The sequence below is a fragment of the Pan troglodytes genome, chromosome 6 (genome assembly GCF_028858775.2).
Source record: "Pan troglodytes isolate AG18354 chromosome 6, NHGRI_mPanTro3-v2.0_pri, whole genome shotgun sequence".
Taxonomy (NCBI): Eukaryota; Metazoa; Chordata; class Mammalia; order Primates; family Hominidae; genus Pan; species Pan troglodytes.
Window position 1 is genome coordinate 35,592,886 of NC_072404.2, and position 26,225 is coordinate 35,619,110.

General features: G+C 41.2%; 1 protein-coding gene across 3 annotated transcripts in view; it reads left to right on the plus strand.

The window, feature by feature from the left end:
* Nucleotides 1–231: 231 nt before the first annotated feature.
* WIPF3 (WAS/WASL interacting protein family member 3) overlaps nt 232–26,225 on the plus strand; it is a 110,362-nt gene continuing 84,368 nt past the window's right edge. For 2 of the 3 annotated variants that reach the window (XM_054687453.2, XM_054687455.2), the window contains exon 1: nt 232–454. The gene's annotated coding sequence lies outside the window, so the exon portion shown is untranslated. The remainder of the gene's footprint in view (nt 455–26,225) is intronic. The other variant, XM_054687454.2, reaches the window with a different exon arrangement.

Here is a 26,225-nt window from a genome sequence, read left to right on the forward strand (position 1 = left end):
AAATTCAAGGAGTGGCGTGTCCCCAGAGTAGCTGTGCTGGGCCGTGCGTCGCCCGCGAAACAGCTCCTATTTGGGAATTCCAGCCTTAGGCCTCAGTCTCTCCGCAGCTGAGACTTGGGACTCTGTACTCGGGAGGCGCGCCCGCCGACTTGGGACTCGCCTCCAGGGTCCCAGAGCGACCCCGCCCGCTGGGGCCGTGTCCCTGCCGCGGGGCGGCGGCGGCTCCCAGGCAGGAGCCTGCGAGCAGGTGGGGGCGGCGGCCCCGCCTCCGCGTCCCGGCAGCACCAGAGCCGGTGGCCGGGGAGCGAGCCGGGCACACCGAGCGCAGCTCGGCGGTAGCGGCGCCGCTTGGAGCACGGGCGCTGCGGGACGGAGCCCGGAGCCAGAGTCGGCGGCGGCGGAGACGTCGGCCGGAGCTCGAGTCCAGTCCAGACCCCGGCTCCGCCACCTGCAGGTAGCGGCTTCCCGCGCGGGTGCGGGTCGGTGCCCGAGGGTGGAAGGAACGGGCGGTGTAGCGGCGGCCGCCCTGGTCGGTCCCGGAGCAGAGTGGCCCGGCCCGGGACAGAGATCCTGAGGGCGTGGGAGGGCCGGGGAACCCCCGCCGGGCTGCAGCCCCGGGCCCAGGAGGTTGTCGACGTGCCGCGCGGCGCTCACGCCCCCCACCCGCACCCTGCCACGCCGCCCCGGCCAGGCCGGGCCGGGCGGAAACAAACCGCGGGGTGGGGAGCGAGGTCACCACGGGGTTGCTTGGTGACTTCTCCGGACTGGACTCTCCGGTGAGCAGCCCCTGGCACCGAGGCCGCCTCGGCCTGGTCCTTCGCGACGCTCTCTCTTCTCCGCTTCGCCCCCGGAACAAAAGGCTGGGGTCTCGCTGGGGAGGGGGCTGTCGCGGGAAGGGCTGAGGCGGAGTAAAAGAGAGCTAGGAAATTGCAGAGCCGGAGGTGGCTTGGGGAATACAGAAGGAGCCCCCTAGTGAGGGAGCCAACTCCAGAGATGTGAAGTGACTTGTCCAAGGTCACACAGCTCATGGGGACAGAGCGCAGGTCTCTGGACGCCCCTCCCGTGCTCATCTCCAAGCCCCTGGGGTCAGTAGTCAGACTGTGCTCCAGCAATGTACATTTGGCCACAAATGGGTTTAGGGTCCTTTGGAGGATTAGGTGGTGGGTAGGTAGGTGGCAGAGCAGATTTCCCCCAGCCCCTGACACGCACTCTCTGAAGGTGGCGGGGAGGGCGGGCACCCGGCCGCCCTGGACCTGGAGGAGCGCGGCCCGGGCCCCGTGGGCAGGCAGGCACCGGCTCTCAGGAACAGCGCCTTTGGAGGGTGGCGTGCCAGCCACGTGGGTGTGCCCGTGGCGGGCGCTGGGGCGGCGTGGGGACCGTGTGTGCGCCTCCCTCTGGAAAGAATTTTCTGCAGGGAAAGGCCAGGAGAGCGGTTCCATGCTCCCTGGGACAGTGTGGCCAATCCCTGACACTCGGGGCGCTTTGTAACTGGCTGTATTGGGGAGGAAAGTTACTCTGTAGCAGGAAGTTAGGCTGTCTCTTCGCCTCTGTGCCTCGGGTCCTTGGCTGTAAATGAGGGCCTTGTTTGGCATGACCAGTGTGATTTAGAAGGTTTGTGCCCCTCCGCCTCCTCCTTTCCAGAATCTTTTCTCACTTCAGAGGGAGGACTGGGAGTGCACTTCTTGTGCCCAGCATTAATAGTTATCTCTGGGACTCCTGCCTCCCTTCAATTTTTTTTAACTTTATCATTACGAAAGAGGTCAGAGGAGAGGTTGTTTTTGGGCCTTGCAAGGAGATAAACTCCAGGTCAATACCTGGACAGGACATGAGGGAGGCTTCTGGGATGCTAGAAATGCTTCTCACCTTGACCTAAGAATTACTGAAGTTATACCCTTGAGACTTGTGCACTTATGTAAATTCTACCTCAGTGAAAAAGTAAATAAAAATGTGATGCTAAAGTCCACTCATTGTGGTAACACACAGATTGCTGCAGTTTTCCAGCTAATGCATTTCAAAGATACATTTAAAAACCACAAAAACCAAATCAGAAAAGAAGTGGCGAGGAGGGGCAAAAGAAAGTTAAGAAGTAACTGGAAATGAAACATACACTGCAGATGCCTTTATGAGCATCACCTGCTGTGATTCGCAGCAATTCTTTAACAGATATTGTTATTGTGCCTTTTTTACAGATGAGAAAATAAAAGGTCACAGAGGTTAAATTACTTACTCAGGGTAACAGCCTGGGCACACAGACTTCAAATTCTAGACAGGCAACCTTCAACAGGCAATTTGTGGCCACCTGAATCGGGGCAGAGCGGTCAGGGTGACAGACACTTGCAGGCTGGCTTCCTGCCATTGCCCCCTTTTTGTTCCTTTTAGGAGTCTCTGTTTTCATGTAATTGTGAGTGTGACATTGTGTCACAGATTGCAGTTACCCAGCAGCAGAAGGAATGGAGGAAGTGTGTGTGTGTGTGTGTGTGTGTGTGTGTGTGTGTCTAAGAACATACAGTTATAAGAACAGGGGAAAGCCAGCTGGTCTAGCCTGGCAACGCTCTTTTTAGGAGACTTATTGTTCAGAAACCATATAGTACAGGTTGCGAGTTTGCAGTCACTCCAACACATACACAAAGAATAAAGAATATAACCTAGGAAAGATCCGAGAAAACAAAATGTGATTAACGGTAGAGGGAAACATAGAATTTTCACCAGGGTGGCAGTCAACTTTTTTACATTCTAGAATTTATAAATATGTTTATTAACGTTGAAGTTTTTTTAAAAAAGAAACCTACACAAATAACTCAGCAAAAGGCAGGAAATGTGTTTTCTAGCAAATGTGTTATAAATATTTAATATATATGAACTTTGGTGCAGAAATATTTGAAACATTAGGGTACAGTAGCCTTAAATCTACGGAGAAATCCTGAGAACTTTGTCCTGATGTGTGGTCTTCTAGTGATTTTATATTTCTGCCTAATATTCCAAACTTAAAGAGGTAGAAACGTCTTTGTTTTACCACCAGTTTCAAGTTGCAGAGTTGAATGTTTGTCTTAGGAAGTTTTGGTGTAAAGAACGTGGGTTAAGGGGAGCAATTTAGAAATAGCTCTGGGCGAGTCCCCTCAGCCCAGTGCCATCGAGCACGGTTCTGCATCACAAAGTTATCTTTAGGCAAGTTTGCCTTGTCACAGTGGTGCTTCTGCCATCTGGCTGCTGGAATATTTAGAAAAGAATCGTAATGTTTGACTGACTTTGCCGACAGCATGACAAAACAAACTTCGAGGGGAACTATTAAATATGAGTTAGGGTTGGTGAGAAAGTGATTAATTGCTTTTTATTTAGCCACTGTACAAAACCGAAGAGGCATGCCTTTCCCCAGCCGATGCTGGGCAGGGGCAGCACACGTGTTTTCTCACTGGCTTCAGCCAGTAGTGCACTTGAAACTCTCCTTTTGCAATTCTAGCTGCGTCTTTCCTTAGACCTGTTCAAGAGGGAACCCGACCATTATGCAGCAGGGGAATTGTGTAGTGAACTGCGGTGTTCAAGTGCCAAGGAGGTAAACTAAAGCAGAGTAAACGTGACAAAAATGCCCAGCGGGCATTATGTGGGCCAGGCACTGTGGAGGAAGATTTTCAAGTGCATCTTGAAGGAATGTTCATCCTATGTGGGTGGTGTTTTCCAGCTAACACCGCATCTAGGATGGTGGCATCCAGGAGAGAGTGCCAGGCCTGCGCATGGACTGTGAGAGTCAGCTCTTGGTTAGCTAGGAGGAGGCAGTAGCCAGTCTCAGTGCTTGAGTTTCTGAGGACGTGCGTCTGTGTGAGTGCACATGTGTGTCTGAGCAAGGTGCCCAGGTTGCCATCCACTGTTCCTTAAGAGCTAATGACTAGCTAGCCCTGCCCGGGGCTGGGCTAAGAGCTTTATATGTAGGACATCACTACAGCAGCCCTATAGGGAGCTGATTCTTCATACTCCTTTATCAAAGGGGAGACAGAAGCCGAAGGCTGACTTACTCTCAGAATGATCATGTTGCACCCTGCTGTGGTCTTTTATCAGCCCGCTCATAACCCCAAGGTGTCCCCAACCTACCTGACTCTCTCTTATTGCACCTGAGCTCCTGGAAGGCAGGAATTGTGTTCATCTCCATTCCCAGCACAGCACCTGCCCCATGCCTGGCAAGTGAGGGGTACTCCCTAAAGGTTGTTGAATGAATTAAAGGACTGTGTAAGTGGAGGAATTAGTAATTGTGTGAGTGAATGAATGAATGAATGAATGAATGAATGAATATCTGTAAGTATGTTCCAAGATCAAAAGATAATTATTTGTTGTATTTTATCTGTTGTTTTAACTTTCACTGTCTAATTCCCTTTTGTTAATATGGCTCCATCAGGCATAACTGTATGGATGAGATTTCCAATAGGTATCTCCTTTAGGGCTCAGCCTATAAAATCAAAAAGCCTCTGCTTCTTTAAAAAATTATTTATTCTTTTGTATAACTTATGTAAGTCAGAATCCCTGGACTATTTTGCATGAATCTTACATGCATCATTTATTTGCTATATGATCTTGGACAAATTACTTAACCTCTCTGTGTTTTGGTTTTCTCATCTACAAAATGAGGATAATAATAGTATTTATCTCATGTTTAAGGCTAATAAGATAGATTTATTCTGTTTTTTTTGTTTTGTTTTGTTTTTTGATAGGGTCTTGCTCTGTTGCCCAAGCTGGAGTGCAGTGGTTTGATCACAGCTCACTACTGCCTCCAACTCCCACGCTCAAGTGATCCTCCCACCTCAGCCTCCTGAGGAATTGGAACTACAGGCACATGCCACCATACCCGGCTAATTTTTTTTTTATTTTTTGTAGAGACAGGATCTGACTATACTGCCCAGGCTGGTCTCGAACTCTTGGATTTAAGTGATCCTCCTGCCTCAGCCTCCCAAAGTGCTGGGATTACAGACATGATCTGCCTTGCCCAGCCATAAGATAGATTTGGTACTTAGGACAGTGCCTCATTCATAGCAATGTTCAGTCAATTAGCCATTATGATGATGATGATGATGATGATCTGATGCTTTTAAAAGTTGTTTGCCTTAAATGTTCCGGGTTCCATAAAGTGTTCAAGGAGTTTACAAAAATAGCAAACAACATAAAATTAATAGATAATGAAACTGAGGTAAAGGGAACACACAGGTTAGAAAGTGAGATAAAATCAGAGGTAATTTACAGAACCAGAATAGATCATAAGTTGTGGATAGTTTCCAGAGGTGGGAGTAAAAATTTGCCAGAGCTTCCCAGCAGCCAAAACAAAAAAGAAAACATAAATAGTTACCTGATCCACAGTGACCATGAGATAAAAACAGATCGGTTACACAGCTTTTCCTGGTCCTGAAACCTGGGATAACTTTCTCCTGGCAGGTCTTCAATGCACTCACTGTTGCCATAGAGACCTAAGTCTTCAACATCATCCCTGCCATAAAGACAATGGAAGTGCTGTGGTAGAAGGCAAAAGTAAGGGTTTCCTAGAACTTTATTGACTGCAGTTCCGGAGACATAATCCCACACAGCTCAGTAAAAGCTCTTTGCAGGGCCAAAACGCTGTGGTTCAGGGACATTCTGTATTCTTAGCTATGCTTACTGAGTGCCTGGAAGAGCCAGAGCCTTCCTTCCAAAGATTGTAATTCTTATGAGAGTCAGGTAGTGAACAATCTCATCTTTAAGAACTTTGGCTCTGGCTGAAGCCCTTTAAATGAGCCAAATCAGTTTACCTCATCCAGGAAAAGTCCAAAGGGTGTCATTGTGCACATGTACTCATTAACAGATGATTATGTATTTATGAATTTTCTTAATACCAGCAGTCCATAATTTCCCTTTAGCTGAAAATTTTTATTACCTACTTGGAAAAAGAAAAATCCAGTGCTAGAAAGCATAAGTATTTTATTTTTTAAACATTTTTTATTATTGAAATAATAGTGCTCATGTCTTTTAAGCTCCCCACTCCCGTATATATATCCAGATGTGAATTGTAGCAGCTGCCAAAGTAAACAAAACCAAACCAGTGCACACACCCGAATCTGGCTTACATGGATTTGTTTATTTGTCTTGTGGAATTAGACTCCTAAGAAAGGCAGTCTGGGGCCTGTGCAGGAGCTATCTGAGACCAGTATCCATCCATCTTCCTGCTTCACCACACTTAGCCTATAGGACTTCATCCTAAATCTGGTTGCCTCATGATGACGATACGGCTGCAGTATCTCTAGGCTTCCATCTGCAGTCTAGGCAAGAAGACAAGGAAGGTGCAAATAGATAAAGGAATTAACGTCCTTCTATTAGTGAGGTTTTACCTTTTTATTCAGCAAGTGATGCACTCCCTAGGACTTCCACCTGCATCTCACTGGTCAGAACAGTGTCACAGGGTTGTTCTAAATATATTAGAGTCTGATAAATCAAAGATTTTTAGCTGGGTAAATTGCAACCCCCATCACTCAAATTAGGGCTTCTGCTGTGAGAAAGAAGAGGGAATGGTTATTGAGTAGGCAGCTAGCAGTATCAGCCACCTGACTGACTTCCATTATTAGCCATGTGTCTGACTTAATTAGAAATTACAGAAGGTGACTCAGTAATTTTAAATGTTGTACTCTTCTAGATCTTCATGGAATTAGTGTTAGAGAATGAAATGCACCCAACTGCCTGTGTAAAGATTCCTAAATCGCTATTGTCAGCCTTGCTTCTTCTCTAAATTTCAGATCTTAATTTCCATTTGCCAAAAGCACCTCAAACTCAAAATGTTTCGAATTAAAATCTATTCTCTCTGCTCATTGACCACCGCTTCCCACTCTCTCCTCCGTCTCGTTTAACACTACATTGTCTTGACCACCAAGGACCCAAGGGGTCACCCCAGGCTCTTTCTTCTTCCCCATCCCAGGCATCCAATCTGATTTCCTCCTTGGCTCTATCCCATTGCCATTACTCTGATTTAAATAAATACCCATCCTTACTCATGTGGGTCCCCAAATTGATATACCTGTTTGCCCTTCCTCTCCCTACAATTCAGTTTCCACACATAGCCCCACGGTGCTGTTTTTAGAACACAGATGTCTAACAACATCTTTCCTCTCTTTAAAAACCTAAAAAATAAGGTCCAAAAGCCCAGCTCTTGACAGCCTGGCATTGTGAGCTTCCTGCCACAACCCTCAAGCCACAGCACCCATGCACTCACACAGGGCAGGACTCTGCTCATACCCGCCCCTGCTTCAGTCATGGAAGGCCTGGCTCAGACATTTCTTTCTGACACTTTACTTGTCCATAACTTATGGCACAATTAAGTAAATTTTCATGTATGCTTCCAAACTATTTTATATTTCTATTAATATTTTTTGCCCTGGATTCTTTTTTCCTGATATTAATAATGCTACAGCAGTTTTTTTCTTAAAAATCAGTTTTATTGAGCTATAATTCACATACCATAAGATTCAGCTTTTTAAAATACACAATTTCAGTGGTTTTTAGAATTTTCACAGTTGTGCAACCATTGCCATTATTTAATTCCAGACATTTTCATCACCCCAAGAAGAAACCCGTTAATAGTCGCTTCTCATCTCCCTCCCCTCAATCCTTGACAACCACTAATCTATTTTTTATTTCTATAGATATTTCCTATAAACGGAATCTTACAATATGTGGCCTTTTTGATAAGAGAATTTTTTTTTTTTTTTTTGAGACAGGGTTTCGCTCTGTCACCCAGACTGGAGTCCAGTGGTGCTATCCCAGCTCACTGCAGCCTCGACCACCCAGGCACAGGTGATCCTCCTGCCTTAGCCTCCCAGGTAGCTGGGACTACAGGCGCGTGCCATGACGCCCAGCTAATTTTTGTATTTTTAGTAGAGATGGGGTTTTGCCATGTTGGCCAGGCTGGTCTTGAACTCCTAGGCAAGCGATCTGTCCGCCTCCACCTCCCAAAATGAATTTAATAACCTGCTTACGGTTATTATGATTACTCATATATTGGAACTTATTTTGTGTTTTCTTGTATACCCTGTGCTTTATTATTACTTCTTTTTTTCCCTTCCTTTTCTGCCTTCTACAAAAGTGCCTGGCACATAGTAACCTTCAGTAAGCTATCATTTGTGGGCAGGAACCATGTAGCTATGGATTTATTTATCCATCAAACATTTATTGATTACCTGCTACTCGTGTTTATAGTTTCGTTGCATGGCTAGCTTAGTGTCTAACAGATAGAAGAAGCTCAGTACATATTTGCTGCATTGCATGGACTGTGCAGAGACTGATGTGCTTGTCGAAGGCTGGGGGAGTCGTGGAAAGCACACAGGCTTGGGATCAAATTCACTTGGGTTGGATCTGATTTTGTCACATCCTAGCTATTTGATCTTGGGTGATTACCTTATGTCTTTGAGCCTTCATTTCCTCATCTGTGAAATGGGGATGATAACATCTGTCGTGAAGAGTTGTTTTGGGGGATGAGAGATAGTTATGTAAGTGACAACCAGAATTGCTAGTGTAGGGAATATGCTCAGTACATGTGAACTATTGTTTTTCTCAGTGAACTGTTTAACCGAGCACCCTCCCAACCATGTACATCAGTATTGAAACACCAACCATGACTGCCCAGGGAATAAAGGTGTAGTCAAAAATGAAACTGGCCCCTTTCCTATGTGGCTGATGTAAGTTATTACCGCCCTATTAGAGGAGGGGACATTTTCCCCTCACATGGTAGAACCAAGGAAAACAACCAAAAGTGTACTTTCTTCTTCCTTTTAACAACAGGAGTCGATTTTAAGTCTCCGATGTCCCTTAAAGCTTCCGTTTATTCTAACACTCGTTTAAACGTTTCAATGAAACATTTTTGTTTCAGTCATGCTTCTCTCCAGGGATTCAGAGAAAAAATAAAGTAGCGTCAGAAATAGGTAAGACAACTACCTAGAAAAAGAGAAGCTTAGCAAGCTTGAAGACAGGCTATTTGGAAATACACAGTCAGAGGAGACAAAAGAAAAAAAAACAGTAAGACAAGACAAGCAAGCAACCATTTTTCCTGAGTTTCAAATTCACTTTCCCCACATTTTAAAAGCTTTTGCTCGACTCTTTGTTGCTGTTGTTCTGGTTTTCACCCAAATGTGTATGTCTTGAGGTTAGAAATTTGCCTGCGGACATAGAAGGAAGGCTAAAGAGTAGCCTGGGTTTATGCCTTTTGTTGTCCTTCCTGGCATACATGGATGCTCAGTGAGTTTTAAGGGATGGTGTTTGATCTGCACTCATTTTGACAGTATCCGTATGAATTACATGTATCTAAAAAAGACGAGCCAAGATACCTGTCCATAGGATCTAGGGATGCAGTATTTTGTGGCTAGGGGAACAGAGCCCCCACGTGTTATTTCAGACATGTGCACCTTCTCACCAGCATGCTTGTGTTCTCACAGGTAATAAATGACAGGGTCTGCTGCAGCTGGAACCAACTTAAAATTATCCATGCCTAATAGAGCATCATGTCTTAAAACCATTCCTTGTTGTGTGTTAACCGTGTGATAACAGAAGAATTAAACTGTAGGGGTTATGACTGGTTTGGGGAGAATTATTTTTTTCTGCTCTTGCCTATTTTCCTAGTGCACCTGGTCAGTCGCCTCTAACTTGTGGATGGCTGTGGTGGTGATTTCAGCTGTCCCAGGAAGTCTGTGTGCAAGGCCAGCACAGCAAATCCCACCCTCAGTGCTGAGTCCTACTCTGGATGGCTCCAGCAGCTGCTCATTTGGACCAAATCGTCAAGACCATTTTAATCTTTTTCTTTCTTTATTTGTATTTGCCTTTGAGGCGTAAAGAGATCTCCTAATTCGGATAGTTCAAAATACTTTTAAAAATACTTCTTCACAGTTGTCCCAAATAAAGTGTTTCTCTGAGGTGGTAATCCTGAACTTTTGCTTATTAATTTTTTGAATAAGGAATAAGGCACATGACACTTCAAAAAGTGTAAAAAGGATGTTCACTGTAAAATATTTCCTGTACTCTATCCTCAGACCACCTAGTTATGCATTCTTCCAGAGAAAAGGCATACTCGTTCTTTTATTATTATTATTATCATCATCATCATCATCATCATCATTTTTTTAGAGACAGAGTCTCTCTCTGTTGCCCAGCTGGAGTGCAGTGGCCTGCCTGATCATGGCTCACTGCAGCCTCCATCTCCTGAGCTCAAGCCTCAGCCTCCTGAGTAGCTGGGACTACAAGTACACCAGCTAATTTTTATTTTTATTTTATTTTATTTTATTTTATTTTTTAGTAGAGATAGGGACCTGCTTTGTTGCCCAGGCTGGTCTTGAATGTTAGGCCTCAAGTAATCCTGCCCCTGCTTTCCAAAGTGCTGGGATTACAGGCATGAGCTGCCATGCCCAGCTGCAAACTCATTCTATATACATTTTCTGCTGCCTGCTTTTTTCACATAACACAATGTGGAGATCATTCCAGGTTCATACATACAGGGCTGCCATATTCTTTGTGACAGCTACCTAGTGTGTCAGTATAATGTAAGAACCATAATTTAATAATTAGTTTTCAGTTGACAGGTATATACACTATTTCCAGCCTTTTCCTATTAAAACAAATGCTGCAAGTTTTGTCACTGTACAAATTATTTCTCACACGTGAGAAAGATCAGTAAGATAAATTCCTAGAATTGAAATGTGAACTTTTAAATGTTGCTACATTTTCCCATTACCCTTCACAGAAGTTGTACAAATTTATATTCCTACCAATAATTGTCTGATTCCCTGCACTCTCTCCAACACATACATATCAAACTTTTTATCTTTGCCAATTTGATAGGTGAAAATGCTATCTGATTGTGGTTTTGACTTGCATTTTCTCATTAGGAATAACATTGAGGGTCTTTGAATGTGTTTAATTGCCATTTATGTTTCCTTATGTGTGAACTGTTCAGGCCTATTTGTGTATTTTCTATCGGGTTATTGATTTTTATTGTAGGAACACCTTATAGAGAAGATAAAACAGCCATTTTACTATAATTTTTATTTTACTGTAATTTCCCCCAGTTTAAAATATGACTTATTTTAATGTAATTTCCCTGCAATTTGTAGTATGACTGGGCTTTATTTAATGTGGTTTTATGTATATAGATATGTATTTATTGCTTTGCAGAAACCTTTCTTCTATACATTTTAGAAAGGTCTTTCTGACTTGTAGATTTTAAAAATTCTCTCATATTTTTAGTATGATTATAATTTCCTTTTTTAGAAATTAAAAATTTGATTCCTTGCAATTTAATGTAAGGCATGAGATCCTTACATTGTTAGCTAACTTAATTTTTTTCCAGATTACTACCCAATTTACTCAATACTTTTTGTTGAATAACTTATCTTTTCCCCACTGATATCCAATGTCTTTCTTTTTTTAAAATAATAACCAAAATTTCCAAAAATACCTAGGTCAATTTCCAGGCTCTCAGGTCTATTACCATTACTGATTCTCCATATAGCAATATCAAATGGTTTTAATGAATATGGCTTTATTATTTGTTTATTATCCAATGATTTTATTTTTCCATGTAAACTTTGAAATCACCTTGAGTAGTTATAAAAAGCAAACAAGTTAGTATTTTCATTATGATCACCTTAAATTTATACATTAGTATAGAGAAAAATCAACTTTTGTATGATATTTAGTCTTCCTACCCAAGACTAAAGTGTGTTTTTCCACGTCTTCACTGTTTCTCAGTAATGTTTTGAAGTTTTATTTCATGTCTTTGCATATTTTGTTAAGTTTATGCTTAGGTATACTTTTTTAAAGTTGCTATTGTGAACACAATTATTTCTTCACAATACTTTCTGGCAGTTATTGTTTATATACAGGGATACTTTTTGGAGTTTATTGGTTTGGAAGAGCTACCTTTTTAAATTATCTTATTAATTAAAATAATTTTCCAGCCAGGCGCAGTGGCTCAAGCCTGTAATCCCAGCACTTTGGGAGGCTGAGGTGGGGTGGATCACCTGAGGTCAGGAGTTCAAGACCAGCCTGGTCAACATGGTGAAACCCCATCTCTACTAAATATACAAAAATTAACTGGGGTGGTGGCACACGCCTGTAGTACCAGCTACTTGGGAGGCTGAAGTAGGAGAATCGCTTGAACCTGGGAGATGGAGGTTGCAATGAGCTGAGATCACACCGCTGCACTCCAACCTGGGAGACAGAGCGAGACTCCGTCTCAAAAAAAATAATAAAAATAAAAATAAAAATAATTAAAATAATTAAATTATTTGATTTAATTATATAAATTAAAATTATATAATATATATAATATGTATACTTATTTAATTTAATTATATAAATTAAAATTAAAATAATTTTTCTGTGGAGTCTCTTAGATTTTCCATATATATTACCATATTATTTGGGGGGGAAAACATGATAATTGAGCCTCCTTCTTTTCAACTATTATACAATTTAGTTCTTTCTTTTATCTAATTGAATTGACTACTAGCTCTAGGATAATGATAACTAGTAGTGACAATAGTGGACATGCTTGTCTTGTTCCTGACTTTAATTGGAATTTGTTTAGTCTTTCTCCATTTGCCATAATGTATTTTGAGTTATGTTATAGATATTTAGAGGCAGCTATGGAGATGATTGTATGATTTTCCTGTTTTATGCCCCTGCTATAGTGAGTCATATCAGTAGGTTTTCTAGCATTAAAACATCTTTGCATTTAAACCCTACTTGGTTGGCGTGTATTATTTTTAGTGTGTTGCTGAATTCTGTTCATTTATGCTTATTATTTTCTTCCTCCATATTCATAAATGAGATTGGTCAGTAGTTTTCTTTTTTATTTGTTCTATTCTTTCTTAGGTTTGGATCTGACTGCTAAGTGGTAATTAACTGCTTCTTAGAGGTTGGGCAGAATTCAGCCATCTATCTTTCACACTTCTTGGTGGTGGATCTTTGACGACTTTCACTATTTCTTCTGTTTAGATGTTCTCTCTTGTCTTGGTCACTTGATTAACTCAGGTTTTCATATTCAGCTCTTCATAATGGTTGTCTATTTCAATTCAAGTTTTCAGATTTCTTTACCTAGATTTCAGCAAAATCTTTTAATGTCTTCTCTATCTATCATTATTTTCCCTGTCTCTTGTTTTATTTTGTGTATCTGTGCTTTCTCTTTCTCCCTCCCCTCATTTGGTTAAGGTAAGATGGTTACTTATTTTATTGTTTTTTGTTTTTCAGAGACTAAGCTTTTAGATATATTCATTTAAACATTTATCTTTTTCCTAATTCCTAAATATCTGGTTTCAAAAATTCACAAATAAATGTTAATTCCTTCCCTTCTGCTTCCTTTAGGTTCATATTATTGTTACTCATGTTTCTTGAGAGTTTTTTATTCCTTGTTTTATAAATATATTTACTTACAGCTATGATTTTTGCCCTGAATTTTTCATTAGCTGCATTCCATAGGTTCTGATATGCAATGTTTTCATTATCTTTATTTTCTCAGTACACATTAAGTTTGGTTTTCATATCTTTTTGTTCCAAGATCTGTTAAATAAAGTTTAAAAGTTTCTAAGTGATAGAATTTTAAAGTTTTCTTTGTATTTTTGTCATTTGATAGGATTGTGAACAGAAAATATTATCTGTTCTGTTTCTACGTTTTAGAATTTGTTGAGATTTTCTTTGCACTGTTTACAGCTAATATATAGTCCCTTCTGTGGCTAGTTTAGGGACACTTTAATATGTGTCTTCTATATTTAGAATGTATAGTCATGTATTTCCCCCTACCTTGCAATTATTTTATTTATTTATTTTAAAACCTTACTTTTTTGATCCACTAAATATGATAAGGACAGAGAGAGAACCCATAAAAGTCTTGATCCGAATATAGATTTGCCTTCCTTTCCTTGAATAATATCCTATAGCTTTGCTTTATTAATTTTGTTACTACTATTTGGAACATTGATATTCATGACTGCTAACTCAAACTTTGTATATTATTCCCTTTACCATTATAAAGAATCTTTCTTTGCCTTGTTTAATGGTTTTTATGGTGATTTTAATTTTCTCTGTTTCAAATCAGGTGTGTATCTTTTACACAGTATATAGTTGAATTTGGTCCAGTTTGAGGGCTTTTTCTTTTAATATGTGAGCTCTGCCTATTTATGTGTATTGATATGGCAGATATGTTTGTTATTATTTTTGTTATGTGTTCTGTTTTCTATTTTTTATTGCTTAATTTGCTTTTTTACATGATCTGTTTTTTTCCTTACTTTGTGCCCATGTAATTCATTTGGGAGATGTGTCCTATCTTTAGTTCTTCTAGCAATCCCCTTTATAATGATAATAATTCTCTGTTGTTGTTTCTTTTAATTTAGAGAGTATCCACTGATTCCCCAACAGAAATGATACTGAATATCCACTTCTTCCCACCTCTCCTCTATCCCTTTCCAAACCTCCTTTCCACCATTCAATTCTAGTTGATATAATCACTTTTTTTTAGTTTTTCCAAAACTAAACCTTTTAATATACTTGACTTATACTCCTGTGAGAAATAGACATGATTTATTCTCTTTAAAGATATTTTGATTTATTAACTTTAAAGGTATTATGCTTGAGTATAATAGCTAAGGAATCAACATGCATATATCTCCCACTTTATCTTCCTTTTCACCTGATAACTTTTGCAAGTTACGTTTTTCCATTTTGCCATGATTAATAGTAGTTCCATTCCTTTCCGATAGCATATTTCCATAGCTGTTTCAGTCTTGATTCAGCAGTTAATTCAATACTTACTGCCATTTCTTTGTCCCCACTTTCTCTCCTCAACTCTTGATTAGCTGACATTTTTCCTACAGTGGTATCTTCAATACAAATTCAAGAAACACACATTTTGCATGTTTAAAAACATTTGCCACTTGCCTTCTTACTACAATGACAGTTTGGCTGGATATAAACTTTTAAGTCACACATTGTTTCTCTGGGATATGATGGCATGGCTAATATGTCTCCAAAACTATATGATTTTCCTTTGGATATCACAGACCTTTTATTTTATTTATTAATAAATTTATTTATTTATTTTTGAGACAGAATCTCACTCTGTCATCCAGGCTGGAGTGCTATGGTTTGATCACAGCTTACTGCAGCCTCCACCTTCTAGCCTCAAGCAATCCTCCCATCTCAGCCTCCCAAGTAGCTGGGACAAGACACATGCCACCATGCCCAGCTAATTTTTCAATTTTTCTCTAGAGACAGGGTCTCCCTATATTTCCAGGCTCATGAACTCCTGGTGCAAGTGATTCTCTCGCCTTGGCCTCCCAAAGTATGGGGATTACAGGCATAAGCCACTGTGACTTGCCTTGTACCTTTAAATGTATAGAATTAAATCTTCCTTTTGAAAAGCTTTCTTAAATTATATGCTTGATATTATGTGTTTGAATATTTGTTCTCTTCCATTTGTTTATGTCTTTTACTCAGGAAAACCAGTTATCTTTTTCATTTGTCTTCCATATCTAGCAGTTTCTCTCTAATCCTTTCAAATTCTTTGTCCATTTACATTTCATTCTGCTCATTTTTCTCAATCCTCCATGGTACTCAGTGTGTTTTCAACAATCCCTGTTTTCTTTGGGCTTCTTCTAGTGTGTTCTTCATTTTTCTCTTTTACTTCTGCCATGATATTTTTCATCCTCTATTATTTTGCTAGATATTCTCAGAGTCCTTATCTCTTTTCTTTGATTCCTTGTTTTAAAGGGTTAATTATTTCATTAAATCCTTTGAGTTAATAATTGTATGTCTTGTCACAGTGTTTATCTGCTTTACAGCAGTATTTTTTCTAATAAATGTTCTTTACTTATCATCGTTCTTTTCCTATTCCTTTCCTTACTTTTTTCTTAGTTTTTTTTTTTTTTTTTTTTTTGGTATAGATCTTATACTGGTTCTCTTTTTCATTATTCATCTTGAAATGAGATCAACTCTTCTTGGACCAACTATTTTCAGATTTACTTGAGGAAATGACCATAGCAAGTTCTAGACCAGCAAGAATTCTTTTTGGCTTAGGGAGGAACTCCTTATGACACACAGAGAGAGAAGTATGTGTGTTATAAGACTCATTGAAATGCACATTTGCATCTGTGCCTGCAAATAATTTTGGACCCTCCTTTCCCCAGCCGGTAGAGGTGGGTAGCTTTGAGGCTGCCCAAGATTCACTGTCTTCTTGGCCTACCTCATTCCTAGAATGTCCCTACAGAAATGCCTTGCCTTTGCCATCTTCTCTGCTCCCTGGTGGGTCTAGGGTCTAAGATCAGTTCTGCTGCCATCCTACACACCCTTTTCCATTATTCTAAATGAGAGTTGATGGGTTTTCTTTGCCAAGGAGCTAGTGTTTCCCACTTTGGAGAGCAGGGCTCTGCAGGCTTTGTCTGAGGCTTACAGCCACAAATGTATCCTCTACAGCATATCCACACCCCGTGTCAGATCATCCTGAGCAATGAACCGTCCTGTCTCATTCATTAAAGTGCAGAGTTACGGAGATATAGTTTTACCAAAGAAAATTTTCTTTTTCTTTATCATCTTGAGATGATTTCCAAGAAAACGAAGAAACAGATATTTTTACCATCTTAAAACCGGAAGACCTTCTTGAACTTTATTTTGAAAAGTGAGTTTTTTAATCTAAAAATCTAAAAGCAAGCTGCCTCCTCTCTGCTGCCGTTTAGTAAGACCACTTCCATTTCCAAGAAGCCACCATATCCTTACTTTAAAAAATTACATTTGGAAAAACTTTGTTTTTTGGACAGGATCATATGCAATTTTAAATTTCTTTATTATTTATCTCAAAGCAGTACTCCTTTGCTCCTCATATTTATACAACTTAGGAAAGAAGAAACAGTCTACCTTTTTCTTGAACAAATAGATGGGAATTAAAGCCAGAACTAGAGACCAGTTTTCCCAGCTATCAGATGATTTCTCTTTGATTGCCTTGCTTTTTGTCATGCCAGAGAAGGCTTTTCTAGTGTGCACTGTAAGCTTTGAGAACCCAACATTCATTTTTTTTTTTTTAGATGGAGTCTCACTCTGTCACCCAGGCTGGAGTGCGGTGGCACGATTTCGGCTCACTGCAACCTCCGTCTCCTGGGAGAACCCAACATTCAGAATATATTTTATTCCCACGCCAATAAGGAGGTCTACCATTGGACAGAAACTTTGACACTTCTCTTCCCTTTTCTAGTTTGCAATATTTTTCTTTAATAATCATTAAGATGATATCTCATTTCTAGATTCACATATAACTTTCTCAATGTTCTGCTAACAAGGTTTGTCTCCATCTTTTGCGGGAGCCTGATTCCTTGTTTATATGCCATTGCCTTGATACAAAAATATCTTGATACCAACTGATATGGTTTGGATTTGTATCCCTGCCCAAATCTCATGTCGAACTGTAATCCCCAATGTTGGAGGTGGGGCCTGGTGGCAGGTGATTGGATCGTGGGCGGTTTCTCATTATTGGTTTAGTGCCATCCCCTCATCGTTGCTCTTGTGATGGTGAGTGAGTTCTCACGAGATCTGATTGTTTAAAAGTGTGTGGCATCCCCACCCCAGTCTCCCCACCCCAGTCCTGCTTCTGCCATTTAAGACACTGTTCCCACTTTGCCTTCTGCCATGAGTAAACGTTCCCTGAGGCCTCCCCAGAAGCAGATGCCATTATGCTTCCTGTACAGCCTGCAGAACTGTGAGCCAATTAAACCTCTTTTCTTTATAAATTTCTCAGTTTTCAGGTATTTCTTTATAGCAACGCGAGAACAGACTAATACACCAAGGCAATGGTATTTGGCATTCGGCATTACTTTTGGCTTTGGCAATACCAATATCCCAAAGACGTAGTCCCTATCTTTGAAGCTTTGAGGAGCCCATGGTCCAGTGAAGGGAGACACAGAGACATATAAAAGGAAAATAGGTCCGGGCATGGTGGCCCATCCCTGTGATCCCAGCTATTAGGGATGCTGAGGCATGAGAATTGGTTGGCCCTGGTGGGGCAGAGCTTGCAGTGAGCTGAGATCATGCCACTGCACTCCAGCCTGGGTGACAGAGCGAGACTCCATCTCAAACAAAACAAAACAAAAATGAAAAAGAAGAAGAAAATTGCCAGAGTGCTCAGTACCATAGTAGAAGTGTGACCAAAGTGCAAAGTGCTATAGGGGCAGTTAGCCCTCCCGAAGGGAGAAGAAAGCCAATGCAGAGAAGCTGGCACCTGAACACAGTTTTGCAGGTTAACAGGTATTTTCCAGATGGTGAAGGCCCTGACCTGCAGCCTGAATACCATGGGCAGACTTAGAGATGTATTTTTTTAAAAAAAAAAAAGAAAAAAAAGGATATAAGAAAATGTCAACAGTGTGATGTGGGTAAAATGGAGGAGGCCCAGAACACAGTGGAGGATGAGATGTGGAGTTTGACTTCGTAGTAAGTAGCCCAGAGAGGAGTACATGTTAAACCTGGGAGTGATGTCATGGACGCTGATAGGTGACACCTGTAGTCGATTTGTGAGACTTGGCTGTCAGTGATGTGCTGGCTGCCTCAGGAAGGAATCTGCCTGGTAGCTGAGATGAGGGAGGCTCCTTGCTGCAGGCTGTTTGAGGTTTTAGCCTAACTTCAAACTGGATGAGGGAGCCAGGGCGTCAGAATCTGCTTATCCTGGAACAGTAGGAATAAGGTTAAAGCACTTAAACTAACCTAAAGTCGCACCCAAAACCTGGAAAGAAAGGATTTGTTTCTTCTTGTACCCAATACTACCTCCCATCTGCACATTATTTCCTCAATGATTTTTGGAATAGTAGTATTTTTGGAGTACGTACAACGTGAAAAGTTACCACCTTAGCCTTAAGAAAGCAAAAAACACCATTCGTATAAAATCTAGCATCATAACATAAATTAAAGAGGTGGTCATTCATTTTGTAAAATGGCTCATTATTTTATGATATTAATTGTAAGTTTCCGTTGAATAATAAACTCCCTTTAGCTAATGCATGCTGGGCTTAATACCTAGATGATGGGTTGATCAGTGCAGCAAACCACCATGGTATGTGTTTTCCTGTGTAACAAACCTGCACACCCTGCACATGTACCCCAGAAATTAAAATAAAAGTTGAAGGAAAAAAATATTAAGCTCCTTTTTTATGCTTAAGGTTTACCTTGATTTTCCAAAACTTAGAGATACCCTGTTTTAGAAGTATAACTGTTATATAAAATGAAGCTTACTTGTGAATGTGTGATTAATATCATGTATTTTTTAATAAACCCAGTTCTTAATTAATTCAAGGATGAAAGAGAAGAAAGACAGGAAATCAATATTTTCTCCTTTCACCCTTGGGAACCACACATATAACAATTTTTATGGAACTCAGCCCTCATTTAAATGCCTGAGTCAGTGATAAATATTATTAATATCTTAATTTTTTCCTTTCACCAAATACTGTTCAAAAATTAGAGTGAATTCAATGAATGATCTGGGAACAAATTTGCATTTCAATATGAGTCCTATAAAAGAAAACCAATTTATGAGCTCATCTTAGTATGTGTACATAGTGGGTTTCATATTAGATGTGGTTAAAGTATGTTTCCATTTTAGAATTCACATAGATAAACCCACATTAATCCTTTCAGCACTTCAGCAGATAATTAACTTTAATACCCAGTTAGGGCTGAGCCACTTCAGTTTCTGGAGCCGATGTCTGGGCTGGTGTTTCTCAGGTGTCAGAAGTCGTTCATGTCGCCTGTGTGAGAGCAATGGTTTCCCTTTCACTTTGTATGTCATATTCAATTCCAAGTACAGTAGCATTTGCATGGACCCAGCCTGCTGAAATTAAATGAATCTACATGAAAATGAGCCTTTTCAGCAGAGGCCACAACTTCTGACTCTATGGGAGACAGAATGCTTTCATCATCCTAGATGTTCCAGAGCAGGGTTCTTCAAACTTTAGCGAGCATAAAACTCCCCTGTAGATAAGATGCTCTCAGAGATTCTGCTTCAGTAGGTCTGTGTGGAGACGGTGCCTTTCTTACAGCCTTCCACATTGGAGAGCTGCTCAGTGTGGCCCCAGATCCACAGTGTCGGCCTTACGCAGAAGCTTGTTAGAAATGCAGAATCCCAGGCCCCAACTCCGACCTACTGAATCAGCTGAATCAGAATCTGCATTTTAACAAGATCTCCAGTGACTCACCCTCCACTGGAGTTTGGTAAATACCACCCTAGATCACTGTTCCCCAAAGCCTGGTTTAGGTATTGCTAGGGAAACTGGAGATGAGTTTAGAGACTATATAAACATTTTAAAATAATGGCTGTGTTTATTCTTATTATTACTTTCCTTCTTTTTATTACCTTCTAAGTGTTTATTCTTCCTGAGATCCTGTGTTTATTCTTATTATTACCTTCCATTTATTCTTAGTATTACTTTCCATTATTATAAACCAAGTGGTATTGGTTTTCCGTTTATGATAATAAAGTTTATTTTCCAAAATAAACTTATTTGACTGAAAGCATGACTTGATTTATAGTAAATGTTAAATAAATGTGAGTTTAGGAGGTATGCGGCTGTCACAAAAACCACGAAAGTCATTTGTATACAAGTGACCTTACTTAGTATGGTGCTTAAGAGCCTGGCCTCTGGAGCCTGACACTCTGGGTTTGAGTACCAACTCCTCCACTAATGACACTGTGTGACCTTGGGCAAGTTTCTTGACCTCTCCATCCTTCAATTGCCTCATCTGGAGAATGGAGATAATAATGGTATCTATCTCATTGGGGTGTCATGGTGCTTAAAAAAGGGCTAATATATGAAACACTCTAAGAATAGTGCCTGACACATAGTAAGGGCTGTGTCAGGGCTAATTTGCTTCACTGTTATCTAGAGCACAAATACATGCTCAGTGATTTTTTCATCAGATTTCCCCCAATCCTGTTCCTGGCTTCTCTGCTTACTCAGGCCAACATGCCCCACCTCCCCACAAAAGCTAAATATTTACAGATTTTTTATATCATTGAGAAGAGTGAGAGCAGCAACTTCCATTTGGCCAAAAAGAGGACAGTCTCATAGGTTGGAAGTCCAAGGAGAGAGATGTGAACAGAGAATTTGCTCATTAAATGACAAGAAAGTGACAACAGAAAGTGACCATCATAAAACATTCTCATCATCACCTGGAGAGATGTTTAAAAATAAAAGTCTTTTATTATTTTACTTATAGCTTTAGAAACTTTACTACATTTACGTTGAGAACCCCTTTATTTGTTCCTTGTTTGCACGTGGGCTTGTGGGCTGCTATCTCCTGGCCGCAAGATACCTTTAATAGATGAATGATGGATGCTTAGAGGTGGCAGGACCCTACTGAGATCATAATGTGAGATATATATTGCGTCATGGGGTTTATTAGCCTTCATTGGTTCAGAAGTGAGAAATCATTATTCTCCTCCCTCTGCCCCATTTTATAGCCAAAGAAACAAGGGATGTGTTTCTTTGAAAGAGGAACAGTGTCAAAACATACAAAGTTAGGATTGCACAGAGTACCTTATTTGCAGATTCCTAGTCAAGTGTGTTATTTTACTATTATTATTGTTTTGAGGTGGGGTCTCACTCTGTCGCCCAGGCTGGAGCGTAGTGGTACAATCGCAGCTTACTGCAGCCTTGACTTCCCCAGGCTCAGGTGATCTTCCCACCTCAGCCTCCTGAGTAGCCGGAACTACAGGTGTGCACCACCACACTTGGCTAATTTTTTTTGTATTTTTTGTAGAGATGGGATTTTGCCATGTTGCCCAGGCTGATCTTGAACTCCTGGGCTCAAGCTATCTACCCATGTCGGCCTCCCAAAATGCTGGGATTACAGGTATGAGCCACTGCACCCAGCCCACATGCTTTTGTCAGATGGTGGCAGTAATCTTTCTTGCTTATATTTAAAAACATAAGCACACTTTCTGTGTGTGAACAGCTGTACTCTCACAGGCTACTCTTGGAGAAGAAAAAGAGTTTGACGAGAGCAACTAGTGTGTAAAATTACTTACATGAGTTCTTTCTTTCTAAAATAACTCACAAAGTGTGGTTGGAACACAGACATATATAATTTTTTATTAAAAGAGAGGCAAGCCCAGTCCACATCACTTCTGAATGAGTACAGACAGGCTGAACATGTAGGGAAAGAAAGGGATCAAGTAGGGCGCCCGTACCCTCACCCTGGAATAGCTCCCGCTAAAGAGGTTGCAGTGCATGTCCTGTGCGACCTGCAGACGTGCTCTGTGCTCTGTGGCCCACTGGCTTTTAAAAATGCTTTTTAAATTACATACCCAGATTTCAAAATTGAACTTCGCGCAAAAATCTAGATAGATACGGGGCTTTTGGAAGAGGGAAGTAGGGGGTTCTGGCCAATACTGGGCTCGTATTCCCATGGAATATCACCCAACCCACGCTGAGAGGGGCTCCCACTGCAGACCCAGGTCCATGTCCTGTAGCCGTGTCCCGCCTGCGCTCTTTCACCTGTTATTTAGCCCACCTCTGAGTGGGTGGTCACAGCCTGCTCCCTACTGGCAAGGGATGCTGGGGAAGGAGTTCCTACTTCTGGCTGGAGGAGGTGGGACTCACAATGTGGGAAATTCCTCCAGCATAGGGTAAGTGTTCAAAAGACGGTGGGCAACCATAAGACAGATGAGCACCCCTGCCCAAGGAGGAAGATGCTTGCAGGATAGCTGAGTGTCATTGAGGAGCCTCCATCATGGCAGCCCTTTCCTCTTCTCCCCCACACATGCAGAGCCTCCCAGGCTGCTTGTGTTCTCCCACTTCCAAATCTCTGATTATTTGCTGCTCCTGCTTACTAGAACAGACTCCTTTAGTCACCTCTCTGCCTGGTGAAAAATAAGATCACTTCTACCAAGTGTTTCTTTATTGCGCCTCCTCCTCAAGTTTGAATGGATGATGCTATCCGTTAGCACTCTCTACCTCTCCTGGGGCATTTATCTGACTCCTGCTTTTTTTTTTTCTTTTTTTTTTTTTGAGACAGAGTCTTGCTCTGTTGCCCAGGCTGGGGTGCAGTGGCGCAATCTAGGCTCACTGCAACCTCCGCCTCCCAGGTTCAAGCCACTCTCCCACCTCAGCCAGGCTCCCAAGTAGCTGGGATTACAGGAGCCTGCCACCACACCTGGCTAATTTTTTTGTATTTTTAGTAGAGACGGGGTTTCACCATGTTGGCCAGGCTGGTTTGGAACTCCTGACCTCAAGTGATCCACCTGCCTCGGCCTCCCAAAGTGCTAGGATTACAGGCGTGAGCCACCGTGCCTGAATTGACTCCTGCTTTTAACATAGTTATTTGTAGTGGTGATGATAAGTGTCACTTCCACGTATGTGTCAGGACGTGTACTGTGTCTTCATATACAGTGTTTGTTTTAATTGTGAAAACAAACAGAATTAAGCATTATCACTCCTAATTTACAAATGAAGAAAAGGAGGCCCAGTAAGGTAAAGTGACCTGACCAAGGCCACACGGCCAGGAAAAGGGAAAGGTGGAAGTGGAACCTGGGGCCGTCTGGTTCTGAGAGCAGGTGCTGTATTCGGGCCTCCCGTGAAAGTGCGTGTTAGTTCTGTTTCCCTCACCACCCTCTAATGGTGCTTGGATGTGTATTTCGATGCTGTTTTGCGATAGTTCATGAATTGGGAGAAAGTATAAAAGCCTTTGAGAATCTGTCCTTTTACATCCTAAACATTTTAAATACACTTCAGAGCAAAACAACATTTTTAAATGGGTTGAGAGAACACAAAGCCTCGAAGAGCTCTTGGGTGCAGCCCCTGACTTCCTGGAGCTCAGCATTCTCAACTATCAGATTTTAACAAATACTTCTTTAGATAATTGCTTAATTATTGTATCTGGGAAAAAAAAAGCCTTTCACAGCCATCAAACACTACATATAAAACTATCCTCTAATCCTGGATTTTGAAAAATCCTTGCCTGTGACTTCAGCGAGGCAGCATCTCGGTGGCACCTAAGCATTCCCAGGTTCCTAAAGATAAAACTAGATGGAAACCAAGGCCGCTCAGGTGAGGGAGGGGCAAGCAGAAGAATTACAGCCACCTTTATGGGGTTTCTTTCACTTAAGGGTCTCAAAAATATTTTTAAATCTTTGCAAAATGGAAGCAGGGATATAACTTGACCTGAATCACATCAAGCTAATAAAGTAATGTGGTGCAGTGGAAATGAGGTTTTAATGGCAAAACTCCATCTATACTAAAAATACAAAAATTAGCCAGGGGTGGCAGTGTGTGCCTGTAGTCCTAGCTACTTGGGAGGCTGAGGTGGGAGGATCGCTTGAACCCAGGAGGTGGAGGTTGCAGTGAGCCGAGATCACGCCGCTGCACTCCAGCCTGGGTGACAGAGCGAGACTCTGTCTCAAAAAAAAAAAGAAATGAGGTTTTAGATAAGAAAAACCAGGGCTTTAAACTCAGCTCTGATGATCTTTCTGAAATTTAGTAGAAATTGCATACTTCTCTGAGGCAAAGTTGGGTTATTTGCTACAAGGAAATATCAGCATCTACCACGTGGTTGTTGAGAGGATTACATAAAATGTCTTAGAAGTCCCCAGTGCAGTGCTGAGCACCTACCGGGTGGGAGAGTCAAAAAGGTATAGAGCCAATCCTTATTACTTGCAGATTCTACATTTGCAAATTCACCTACGTGTACTCACGAAAGTGTATTTGTAACTCCAAAATCAGTACTCACGGTGCTTTTGTGGTCATTCCCAGGCATGTGAAAAGTGGTGAAAAACTGTAGACACTGACGAGCATGTTCCCAGCTGAGCTGAAATAACAGGACACTCTGCCTTCTTGTTTCAGCTCTTATCCTATAAACAAGTGCCCCTCTCGCAGTCTGTGTTAATGCCACGTTTTTTACAAATTTTGTACTTATTGTTGGTGGTTTTGCCGTTTAAAATGGCCCCAAGCAAAGTGCTGAAGCGCTGCCTAGTATTCTTAAGCCCAAGAAGGCCGTGATGTGCCTTATGGAGAAAATATAAGTGTTTGATAAGATTTGTTCAGACATGACTCCTAGTGCCGTTGGCCATGGGTTGTCTTGTTCTATCTGGGCCCTCAACGGATTAGATGGCGCCCACCCGCAATGGTGAGGGAGACCTTTACTCAGTCTGCAGATTCAAATGCTAACCTGTTTTGGAAACACCTTTACAGATACACCCAGAAATGATGTTCTACCAGCCAGATGGGCAACCCTTAGCCCAATTAAGTTGACACATAAAAGTAATCATCACACTCTGTGTTCATGACAACTTTCTAAACATAACTATAGTGAATAATGAGAATCAACTGTATTTTATTTAGTTCCTATATTGGATAGGTTCAATATTACTGGATAAAACAAATTAACTCAAAAATCTTCATGGCTTAACACAATGGGAGTTTATTTTTCACATACGTAAAGTCTAATCAGGTGTTTGGCAGGTAGTCTTACAGGTGAGTCAGGGACCCGGACTCCTTTCATCTTGTGGCTCTGCCAACACATAGGACCTTTGCTACAGTCAATGGGCAGAGAAAGAGAAAAGTCGTGGGCAGAAGGTCTTTCTGAACCAGCCCAGAAGTAATAGCACATCACTTCGACCTTCATTGCATTGACCAGAACTCAGTCTCGTGGTCACACCTAGCTGCAAGGGAGGCTGGGAGATGCAGTCTAGCCATGTGCTGAGGGATTACAGGAATAGCTCTGCTGTAGTTCTCCTTAAAGTCTCTTTATACAGTTATTTTTTCTTAGGTAAATGACAAAACCCTTAGGTAAGTGGTATTTCCGTTTTTAAAGGTTATTCTTCCCCACCTTTTCCAGTTTTTCACCAGGGGAAGCATTTCTGTCTCCTGTCATGTGTCTTAGTTAAAAGATGAGATCCTTATATAATGAGACCTCTAGATATTCTCTTGTTCTGTTAATACTTCAACCAACTCTTTAATCTTTGCTATAAATTTTTGACTAAAAATATTTTTGCCACTGAATAAAAGATCATAAAAAATAGACCCAGTGCCTCCTGTAAAAGAAAGTGTTAAAATACAAATATCTGATAATTTGTGCTTGTTCCAACTAAATTGTGGGCCTGCATCCAAGTTGCCTTAGCATCAGCCTGTAAAATGCTAACTGTGTCTAACCCTATGTCATTGTGTGTATTAGTTTAGTGCACCATTAGTTTAGTTTTGGTAATAAAATCACAC